Below are 7,261 nucleotides of genomic sequence, written 5' to 3'. Positions count from 1 at the left end.
TGGTTCCTGTGGGAACCTGAGCCTGCTCTCGGCTGCTGCTCTTGCCCTCCCTTCCCTTCAGTGCCAGATGGTCTCTGCTGGCAGGACCGTCCATGGGGGCGCCGGGCAGCAGGACGGACCTGCGGGAGTGTCTGCGGAGAATGCGAGGGGAAGTGGCAGCCAGGGCTGTCTGCTGGGCTGGGGCCTGGGCTGGGAGGCCCCCTGGCGGGCTGAGGAAGGGAGTGTTTATACGCAGAGGTGGTTCTGAGATGGGGAGGTGTCCCTGGAGAAGGGGACTTCACTGGGATCAGGATGGTTTCTTGAAGGAGGTGAGAGTAAATTCCAGGAACCTGTCTCTGGCTTTCTCTTTCTCAGCCGGGCTGCTTTGCTTTCCAGCCAGTGATTGCAAAGCTTTCTTCTGATTGTCCTCTTGCTTCTGATGCCAAAGCTGCTTTGCCCTTGGCTTCTCCTTGTTGGTAACAGCCCTTCTCCTTTCTCTTCCTCTGTGTCTGCTGGGGAGGTGGCCTTGGATCGTCCGGCTCCACGCCCGCTCTGTGCTGGTTCCCCTGCTCCCCACCCAGCCGGACTGGGTGCATGTGTCGTCTTTGTCAGAAGCCAGAGGCAGGGGAATGCCTGGCCCTGGGGATGGCCCCTCTGGCCGGCCACCTTTGCGCCGTCTGCACTCCAGGGCCCGTGTTGCCTCTGTCGGAACTGCTGACTGCACTGTCCCTCTGCCTGGCCCATTCTCTGCCCAATGCTTGAATTCCTCACCCAGTTCTTCAGATCTCCCAGTTACTACACTTCACCAAACACCCAGGATTTTGGACCTCTGCTCTCTCAGCTCATTTTCCAAAAGTAGCATCTTCTAGTCCATTTAAAAAAACTATTTTTATTTATTTCGGAGAGGATGGGAGGGGCACAGAGAGATAGAAACATCAATGATCAGAGAGAATTATCAATCGGCTGTCTCCTGTATTCCCCCGACTGGAGATCAAGCCTGCAACCTAGGCATGTGCGCTGACCAGGAATCAAACCATGGCTTCCTGGCTTATAGGTTAACACTCAACCACTGAGCCACCCGGCCAAGCTCTCTAGTCCATTCTCAGAAGCTGACACCGAGGAAGCAGTGTGTCTGTGACCTTGGAGAACCCAAGGGAAACACTCACAGCGGGAGTACAGGGTGCCTTCTCCCCTGTCTCCCTTCCCTGAGGAAGACAGGGACACTGCTGGGCTGTCCTTCCTAAACCAGGGGATGTGGGGTGCCCAGTTGGGTCCTTTTCTGTCCTATGAGGAGGGTTACCCTGAGGAGCAGAGCCTGGTTGGCTCCTCAGTGGGCCTTTGGGCCGGGGACCATGGCTCTGAAACATCTGCTCTTCAGGGGGAAGTGCTGCCAGCCTGTGCCCCTGTCCGGTCTTATACCAGTGCACTCGTCCTTACGTCTGCTGGGCAGGTGCAGCTGCCCATGCCACACATGCCTGCTCTTCCCACTGGTTACACGTCTGTCTTACAACCGCCAGCTTATCTCCCTGGAGTTACCCGCCACACACCTGTCTCGGGCACCTGCTTGACACAGCAGGCTCACTCAGTCCTCTGACAGCGCCTGGGCTTCAGCGCCTTGTCCACTGCCAGCCTGTGGACACAGGGCGGGCTTGTGGCCAGGAGATGTGTGTCACCAGCTCAGTGCTTGCTCACCTGCCTTCAATCCCCAGTTGTTGGCGCTGGTGCTAATGGGATTCCCAGGCCTCTTCCAGCCATGGCCTGGGGTTGCCACGTTCCTGAGCCGTGACCTCCCATTCCTTGTCTGTCTCTCTCTTGAGACAGAATCGCGGCCTCTGTGTTAATATGTCGCTTTACATGTTTGTCTTGTTTTCTTAACAATTTAGTAAACTCATCAAGGTGGGAGGTTGACATTACTGGAACCCTCTGCCACACAGAGGAAGAAACAAAATTTGATCCAGCTAAACTAAAACCTTTATGCATCTCCACAACATGTATGTGGAGTTCAGACAATTATGAAATGAATGCATGAATGAATGCAAATGGGCTGATGTGTTCTCATGTGACTGGTGTCTCCCAGCTAGTGTAAAGTCCTGCTGGATCACAAAGCTTCTTACAGCAGATGAGTGATTAATAATGAACGCAGGGAAGTACACAAGACAGTTTGATTAAAATACTCTTATCTGGATACTCTATTGTGCCCACTATTAGTGCATTTAAGGACAGTAGTGCCTAAGAAGTGTGTCTCTTCAAATATTTGTTGTCTCAATATTGTTAAGTCTGTCTTTAGCCTTAATTAAAAATGACTAAAACGGGGGTGGGACTGGATGATCTCATTATTTGCATTGGTGAATTCGGCTCTCTGAGCAAATGTTGGTTTAACTAAACAAACAAAAAGCCCTGGCAGGTTTGGCTCAGTGGATAGAGTGTGGGCCTGTGGACTGAAAGGTCCCAGGTTCAATTCTGGCCAAGGGCATGTACCTTGGTTGTGGGCACATTCTTAGGAGGTGTGCAGATCCATGTTTCTTTCTCATCAATGGTTTTCTAACTCTCCCTTTCTCTCTGTAAAAAATAAAAAAAAAAAAAAAAATCATAAAATTTATTTAAAAAACAGAACTCAGTAGAAACACAATCCAAAATTTAAATGGACTTTAAAATTGTCTACCAAGTGTTTTCTGATACAAAGTGAATCGCAGCTTCACACACACACACACACACACACACACACACACACACACACGTGTCCCGCTCCACAAAGCACAGGTAGCAGAGCGCAGGCCTAAGCAGAGGCGAATGGACGTGAACCAGCGTGAGCACGCCCAGAGCTCCATGGAGGGGCGCGGGCACCGGGGTGCTTGCGCCTCACCTTGCCGTCGGCCCTCCTCTGAGAGCTGGCAGGAGTGGGATGAGCGCCGGGCCATGAGAGGCAGTGCCGCACTGAAGAGCAGCGACTGAACACCCCCTCCCGCGGGACCCAGCCTTCCACGCCTTGGGGTTTACCCAGAGAAGCTGAAGACGTATGTCCACGTGAACACCTGGTCGTGGATGTGTCCAGCGTCATTCACAACCGCCAGGGCTTAGAAGCAAGCCAGATGCCCTTCCGCGGGTGAATGGGTAACTGGCACATCCCGGCAACAGAATATATTGAGCTCTAAATCAGGTACCGTATTTTTCGGACCATAAGACGCACTTTTCCCCCCCCAGAAGTGGGGGGAAAAAGTCCCTGCGTCTTATGGTCCAAATATAGCCTACACATATACTTTAAAAAAAAGTTTTTTTACTTGCCCGGCTCTGTGTGGTCTCTGTGTGCTTGCCCGGCTCTAAAATGGTTCTAAATGCTGCTGTTTACTTTACAGGGTTGATTACATGTGTTTATGACTGTGATGTTGGGTTTTAATGCACATAAAATATTTTAGGACACTATTTGTTTCAGAATCTTTTTTTCTTCATTTCCCTTCTCTAAAAACTGGTGCGTCTTATGGTCCGAAAAATACGGTAAACGAGAAGACGTGGAGGAGCTGTAAATGCAGGTAACGAATTGAAAGAAGCGAGTCTAAAAGGCTCCACCCCTGCCCGGCCCGGAGGCTCGGCTGGAACATTGTCCGGTACACCAAAGAGATTGGGGCTTGATCGAGTCGAGGTGCATACAGGAGGCAGCCCAGTGGTGTTTCTCTCTCTCCCTGAAATCAATAAACATATCCTCAGGCGAGGAATAAAATAGAGAGGCTGCATACCAACTAGGTGCTCTTCTAGAAAAAGCAAAGCTAGGAGGCAGTGAAAGGAGCGTGCCAGCCAGGGCTCGGGTGGGAGGGCCGGATAGGCAGAGCCCAGAGGACTGTAGGGCAGGGAAACGGCCATATTGGTGGGTACAAGTCATTAGGCATTTGTCCAAACCCACGTGATGTGCCGCACCAAGCATGAACCCGATGCGAACCAGGCTCTGGGTGAGTGCTGTGTCGATGTAGACTCACCAGGTGTGACAAACATCCTCCTCTGGCGGGAAAGTCGGTGATGGGGGAGGCTATGCATGTGCGGGGGTAGCGAGTGTGGAACATGTCTGTGCTTCTCTAAATTCTGCTATGACTCTACAATTGCTCTTTAAAAAACCTTTAAAAAGGTGGGAGCAGATGGCAGGAAGGGAGCGATGAGAAGTGAAGATGGTCCAGCCAAGCCTCTGTTCTCCCAGTGGTTTGGGAGCGTCTTGCTAGAAGCTTCCTGGGATTCGAGAGCAAGCTTGCTTCTACCCGCTACAGCTGATACCCCCACCCCCTGCAGCCCCCACCACGACCCATGCATTAGTAATAATACTGCCTAAGGTGTGCCGAGGACTAGTTGCCTTATTTGATATTTTAATCCATGTCATCCTCACAGTTACGTCTTCAGGTAGACACTGTTACTTCCCCCATCTTATGGGGCCGGGAAGGAGCCTACGCAGCAGTTTTAAGCAGGTTGCCCCTTGCTGCACAGCTAGTAAATAGTGGGATAGGCCGGTTCTTCCAGCTCAACCCCCTACAAGTGCCTTAGCCATGATTCCTGCCAATACTGTTCACTCTAAAAGGACCCAGGAACCTACCAGCAGTTAACAAGTCTGATTTCCTCCAGATGAAAATACGTCTAAAAAACAGAAAAGGAAACCGAAGCTGTGAGTTTTTAAAGCAAACCGTCCGTTCTGAAGCCCTGTCAGAACTGATGCGGGCGAAGGGTGTTCTCCCGCGGCGAGGAGGGGATGGCGTGGCGGGGGCTGCACTCCTGAGAGAGCAGAGCACGTGCAAGTGCGGTGCTGTATGCAGACCCCGTGTTCTCTGCACAGGGCGGTCCCCGAGCTCAGTTACCAGGCTCCACATTTGTTTTCCTCATTATCTGTCACATCACTAACCCAGCAATTCCAAAAGGTGCCACGATGACCATCGGGCCCACGCTCAATTTTAATCCTAAGAAAACATGTAAGATGTCTCTCTCTCCCTTTCTCACTCACCTCATCAGGGATGTGCAATGGTCTAAACTTTCACTTTTTGAAAGTGATGAAATGGAACCCTGAGAAAGCTCAAACAGAACTCAGGCCTGATGCTCTCTGCAGAATGGCCTTATCTGGTGGGAATTGCACTCGTGTTGTATGCGTGGTGATCAGATCCTGTGTTCTCATTTGTCCTCAACATCCAGTTAAGAGTCTTAGGATGTAGATTTAACATCTAAGTATCCAACGGGACAGACTGAAGTGTGCTCTCCACTTACGGGGAGAATGCCTTCTGTGACAGTGGTGTCCCGGGTGTTACAGACGTCACAGCTGAACGTGACTGTAAGGGCCGAAGAGGCACCTTCTGGAAATGGTCTTGTGACCTGCAAAGAAGGCATCTTTCTCCAGCAGCTCCCTCCTCAAACACGCGTGCTTTACAAGCTTCTCAAAGCGATATACAGAGACCGTTCTATTTTTAAAATATATTTTTGTTGATTTCAGAGAGGGAGAGAGAGATAGAAACATCACTGATGAAAGGATCACTGATCAGCTGACTCCCACATGCCCCCTACTGGGGATGGAGCCCCGAACCTGGGCATGTGCCCTAACCTGAAATCAAACCGTGACCCCTGTGTCGTAGGTCGATGCTCAACCACCGAGCCACGCCAGCCGGGCTGCTCTTCATTTTTTAGCAAAGACCATCAGAAGAGAACTGATAAACCGCTTTCTGGAATGCCAGTGACTTCCCAGGAACACCTGATGAATTATAATGCAAAAAAGGCGGTGTGGGCTTTAGAGGACATGTTCAAGGCATTTTTTTTAAATTTATTAAATCCTTATTGTTCAGATTATTACAATAGTTTCTCCTTTCCCCCCCATAGCTCCCCTCCATCCCGTTCCTACCCCACTCTCTGCCCTTACCTCCCCCCACTGTCCTCATCCATAGGTGTACGATTTCTTTTTCATTCTTCTTTTCCCCTGAGAATTATTAGTCCACTCCCTTTCTATGCTCCTGATTCTGTTATATTCATCAATTTATTCTGTTTCTTAGATTTTTAATTCACTTAATTTTTAGATTTACTTATTGATAGATATGTATTTGTTCATAATTTTTATCTTTACTATTTTCTTCTTCCTCTTCTTAAAGAATACCTTTCAGCATTTCATATAATACTAGTTTGGTGGTGATGAACTCCTTTAGCTTTTTCTTATCTGTGAAGCTCTTTATCGGACCTTCTATTCTGAATGATAACTTTGCTGGGTAGAGTAATCTTGGTTGTAGGTTTTTGCTATTCATCACTTTGAATATTTTTTGCCACTCCCATCTGGCCCACATAGCTTTTGTATAGAACTCATCTGACAGTCCTATGGGTGCTCCCTTGTAAGTAATTAACTGTTTTTCTTTTGCTGCTTTCAATATTCTCTCTTTGCCTTTTGCTCTTGGCATTTTTTAAAAAAATATATTTTATTGATTTTGTACAGAGAGGAAGGGAGAGAGATAGAGAGTTAGAAACATCGATGAGAGAGAGTCATCGATCAGCTGCCTCTTGCACCCCCTACTGGGGATGTGCCCACAACCACAGTACATGCCCTTGACTGGAATCGAACCCGGGACCCTTCAGTCCCCAAGCCGACACTCTATCCATTGAGCCAAACCGGTTTCGGCTTGCTCTTGGCATTTTAATTATGATGTGTCTTGGTGTGGTTCTCTTTGGATTTCTTTTGTTTGGGGTTCTATGTGCTTTCTGGACTTGTAAGTCTATTTTTTTTCACCAAGTGGGGGAAGTTTTCTGTCGTCATTTCTTCAAATAGGTTTTCAGTACCTTGCTCTCTCTCTTCTTCTGGCACCCCCATAATTCTTATGTTGGTACACTTGAAGTTGTCCCAGAGGCTTCTTACACTATATTCAAATTTTTGGATTCTTTTTTCTTTTCCAATTGAGTGTTTTTTGCTCCTTTGTATTTCAAATCTTTGACTTGATTCTTGTTTTCCTCTAGTCTGCTGTTGGGTCTCTGTATAATATTTTTTATTTAGTCAGTGTATGTTTAATTTCTAATTGGTCCTTTTTCATATCCTTGAGGGTCTGGCTAAATTTATCAGCCTTTTCTAGGAAATTCTTGAAAAACCTTATAACCATGGCTTTGAATTCTATATGCAGTCATTTATTTTCCTCCATTTCTTTCATTTGTGATTTATTACTTTGTCTCTGCATTTTCGCTGCTTCCCTGAGTTGGTAGGGTAGCTTTGTGTGCTAGGTTTCCTATACGGCCCAGTGGCTCAGATTCCCCAGTCACCTGAGGTGGACACTCTTGGTGCACCCCTTTGTGGTCT

The sequence above is a fragment of the Pipistrellus kuhlii genome, unplaced genomic scaffold (assembly GCF_014108245.1).
Source record: "Pipistrellus kuhlii isolate mPipKuh1 unplaced genomic scaffold, mPipKuh1.p scaffold_m20_p_17, whole genome shotgun sequence".
Taxonomy (NCBI): Eukaryota; Metazoa; Chordata; class Mammalia; order Chiroptera; family Vespertilionidae; genus Pipistrellus; species Pipistrellus kuhlii.
This window is presented reverse-complemented; position numbering follows the sequence as displayed.